General features: G+C 37.5%; 1 long non-coding RNA gene across 1 annotated transcript in view; it reads left to right on the top strand.

Moving 5' to 3' along the window:
* Window positions 1-2,409: 2,409 nt before the first annotated feature.
* Window positions 2,410-4,539, top strand: part of LOC106954710 (uncharacterized) — a 7,433-nt gene continuing 5,303 nt past the window's right edge. The window contains exons 1-2 of the long non-coding RNA XR_001426416.1: window positions 2,410-3,472; window positions 3,591-3,699. This is a non-coding gene — a long non-coding RNA (uncharacterized LOC106954710). The remainder of the gene's footprint in view (window positions 3,473-3,590; window positions 3,700-4,539) is intronic.

Below are 4,539 nucleotides of genomic sequence, written 5' to 3'. Positions count from 1 at the left end.
TTTTTTTTTTTTAATTATTAAAAATTAAACAGGGGGTTGAAAGTTTTTGCTTTTATTTTTTTTTTTTTTTTTTTAATTATTAAAAATTAAACAGGGGGTTGAAAGTTTTTGCTTTTATTTTTTTTTTTTTTTTTTTTTTTTTTTTTTTTACAGTCTTAGTAGTAATAGAAGACGCGGCTCTTGAGGCGCCCTGTTTTGATGACGGCGTCAGCTTGTCAGGTTGGCTGGCAACATCGGAGCTGAGAAGCACTGGAGCGCCCGCCACCACTTTTAAACTGCTTATGTGGCAGTATTTTGTTTATTCGGTAGAAAACTACAGACAGTATGAACAATCTGTATGAATGTTTTCATTGACATCATGAAAAATCCTAAATGCACACCCATGGAGATAGTTACAATAACTTTTAAAGCAATATTAGGCTAACAGCTGATATTTTTCAGATTATTCTAACATTTATTGTTTTTTGTAAAATAGAAAAAAATCTGACTGACCAAAATGTATTGAGGGAGTTTTAAAAAGGTTTGGTGGTATGTAGAATGACACTGAATCAGAAGTTAAGATGCATGTGTTTTTCCCTGACATTACATCTCCAGCTGTTAACTAACTTGCTTTTTCTCATTTACTACACCTCGGAGGACCTTAGACTTTTTAAAAACTCTGAAACCTACTAAATTTGAAGCTCAGAAATACAGAGTAATAAGGCATTTAGCTTTGACCGCGACTTCCTATTTCAATTTGATGACAGCTATGCAAGACATTCACAAAATGTAGGAATCTGAAGAGCAGTTTACGAACAAAAGAAAACAAACAGGAGTTGCTTTGACCTGCACATTAATCAAGCTGAGATTAACTTTTTGGAATCTATTGAAGGGTGTGTGTTTCTTCAAAACACATTTCAAACATGTTCAAGCGCATGAGGCAACTTCAGCGTGTCGATACATTCTGGAAATCCAGTCAGCAAGAGGCTGAACTCTTGATTAAGCAGGAAAGAAGGAGATCAGTGATTTTCCAGATTCACTCTGAAACAAGATCGCACAGACCGACACACAGAGCAACAGTCTCCTTCGATAACAGGAATCCTGACTGGGAGCATTCCTGTCACACAGTGTTAGCACCATTTGCTTATTAGAGCAAACAATGGTTTCTGTCAATTTCATTTTCATAAGCTGGATAATTATAGAGCTTATCCTCTGCATCCAGTCCAACATGTTGCTTTCCCACATCCAGAGTGATGCGTGAGACTTTATCAGAGGATCTGCCTGATTCTTTTAAACTCTGCTGCAGATGCTTTATGGGCTTTTAACACAAACTGTTTACTGCTGCAGTGACAGATGAATTAATGTTATGCAAACACAGAGGAGTTTGCGTGTTATTTTTCAAAGGCGTAAACGATGTGAAAAAAAAATCTCCCTGCTGAACCTTAAGCACCACTGGTGCCTCTGTTCACACGACGAACCACCCTTGCAGGTTTTGTTGCTGGGTTACAGCTGATAAGCCTCAGTTCAGTTCAGACCTGCTCTGGTTACTCGCTGCTGCACCAGAAAATCTTCCTTGCTGTGTCATTTTTACATGATTGCTGACTCTTTGTTATAATCTCAGTGACTCTAGCAGTGCACATGGTGCCTAAAATAAGTGTTGAACAAGTCAATTGTTTTTTTCACTTTAATTATTTCAAATGGAGTCATGGATATAAGATTGAACAGGTGCAACAACCCAACATATCTACACATGCAGAAAAATTAAATAAATGCAAATTAGAGTGTGAAGAGGAAAATAAAATTTGAAATGTGGAAGTGAAATTTAGAAAGTGTTCCTGATACTGCGTTCAAATCAATATGTTGTTTAGTATTAACTGATAGCCCATAAAAAAGTTTCTCATTACCAAAGAATGTTACAGATTGCACCTTCATAAAAACTCCCTCTGATGCAAAACTTTGCTATGGCAACGGTGGTAGCTGTAATATCCAGGCAAGTACCACTGGAAAAATAATAATCCAGAACTGAAAAGAATAAAATTTCACTGTAAACCAGCTGCAGATAGGTGCTCCTCTCAAGAGTTTTGATGGAGAAGTTAAAAAAATAATCAAAAGTTATTTTTCCCAGAGCCAAGAAGCACTTGCAGCTTCAGCAAGACCTTGGAAGTCAGATATAGTTTCTGCCGTGAAGATACTGAGCAACACATTCAACCACAATGGCCTTGTTCTCAACAAGGTTTTGTTGAAACTTTTCGAAATCAATCTCAGGAATGTAATATACTACACCAATATCACAACGCAGCCGGAAACATGACCTTAAAGGTAAGTTTCATCTTGCTCCCAAAGATTCTTAAAAAAAAACAAAAAAAAAAAACTTAAACCTAAATCTGGAAAATAAATCACTAATTGTAATAAAAACATATTTCTTAACATTTGAGTCAAGACTGGTGCAGAAGAGTTGAAACTGTTTTGTTTTGTTTACAGCTGCAGCTACATTGTGTTAGCTTGTTTTTGTCTGTGTCTGTGTTCAGAAGTATTTTTCCTATGTGAGACGAGGTTGTTTGTGTGTTGTCTGACATTGTGTGTCTGTGTTTGTGTGTTTCCAGGAGGAGCAAAGAGGGGGCAGCTTGCAACAGGAGGCCGTTGAATGAAATGAAGGAAACGGGAAGGAAATGACAAATGTTTGCTCCATGAGACTGCAAACTGCTGTTCTCTCTTCACCGTCCTGTGTGGAAACTTCAGCTCACAAATACATACTTACAGGCTCTGTTGTTGTCAACGTAAAAAAAAAAAAAAAGAAATAAACAGTCTGAGGTAATGATTGAATGATACTAAGATTTTGATGTTAGGAAAAATAGACAGAAGAGATATGCAGAGAGGAAATGGAACTGAAAGAAGATTGAAATAAAAGAGAGACTGAGGAACAGGTCAGCAGATAAAGATAGAAGAAAGACGATACAGAAAATGATAAATGTGGTTTGTATTTTGTCACTAATAGTATGCTACATAACACGTCTTGAGTACAGTTTGTCTTTCACTCAGCAATCATTTAGTTACTCACAACCACATAAACACCCATCAAAGAGGCTTTCAAGTTCTGTTCTTGAAGACATATCTGAACACAACCGGTTAGGTGAAACAATCGGAGCACATTTAGCAGCTTAACTGAGGCCAAAGAAACAACATCTCCTCAAACCTCAGAGCAGGAAGCAAGTTCTTCGACTCTGATAACCCAGAGATCAGCAAAAACATACTGGCAGCAAAACAAAAACACAGCAGCTCTGGATCAGATACAGCCTTGGCATATTTGCTATTGTTTGCCTTAACGAGCCAGTAACACCCGATCAGCTGCGTTGGCAATTTAAATCACAGAAAGGCAGGGCCTGATTCAACAGGACTTCTCTTTGACAAAGCATGATTCATCCAAAAAAACGCAGCCGAAAAACAAGAAAGGAATGTCAAGGGAAGGTGAAAGGTCACTCAAAGAATGTCATCAGTATGGTTGTTATTGCAAACCCTTACATGGATGTGCATAGCTTTGTGTGTGTGTGTGTGTGTGTGTGAGCATGCAATCACTTAACAATGTTATTCTGATTGATTTTCTCACTCCTCAGACAGACAGTTTTCCTCATTCCTGCATAAGGGAAGATAAGCAGATGATCCCTCTGTCTGATTCAGGTGTAATGCTTCTCATGTGCCTATGATTGGCAGCACCTCATTCAGGTAATGTTTTAGTTTTGGGTGTGTCAGAAACAAGTTGTACAATTCCTGCAACAATCACAGTATGATTTGGAACAGAATGTTGGCTTCAAATTAAGCTTATAATTGGCTTTTATTTTTAATTATTCGACATCAAAGAAGAGTCACAGAGTCAGAGTCATGCGCAGGTTTGTAATTGGATTAATTACTGAACTTTGACTGGACCACTTTAACACATCAATGTGCTTTAATCGCTTGTAGCTCTGGCTGAGTATCTCGGCTCTGTCATCCTGTTGGGAGGGGATGTACTGCCTCATGCCATTTCTAACAGGTCTTTTTCCAGCATCGCCCTGTATTTTCTACGCAACATATTTTTATATGTGCAACAGGGCTCATTGTCCAGGGTGCTCATTGCATGCTCTCAAAAAGAAAAACAGCTCCTTCTAAACATGTTTGTTGTTATACAACCAGACCAACCAGATAACTTACTGAATGTTGTTATTCAGAGAAAGCAAGAAAATTTGACTTGTTAATGACTTGGATGTTGTAGTCAAGATTCACTGTTTCTATGAACTGCATTTGATCCACTGGAGTTCAAAACCTTCAATATTTAGATTAGTTGAACCTGAACTGGTTGATCTTCTACACTGAGCAGAGATTCTTGATTCACTGTCTGAGATTTACAAACCTGTAACCTGTTGAAAACACAAAAATATCATTTTTAATTTTTTTTTTTTTTTTTTTTAGGACTCCTAGAGCATGGAAACCACAGTGCATATGCTTTAAGCCTGTCCTGAATTAATCTACACTGGTTGTTTTTACACCTTACAGTAAAGATGGGTACAGTACATTCCAGTACTGTAC

The sequence above is a fragment of the Poecilia latipinna genome, unplaced genomic scaffold (assembly GCF_001443285.1).
Source record: "Poecilia latipinna isolate Pla-1442-1.1 unplaced genomic scaffold, P_latipinna-1.0 Scaffold2, whole genome shotgun sequence".
Lineage (NCBI taxonomy): Eukaryota > Metazoa > Chordata > Actinopteri > Cyprinodontiformes > Poeciliidae > Poecilia > Poecilia latipinna.
This window is presented reverse-complemented; position numbering and strand designations above follow the sequence as displayed.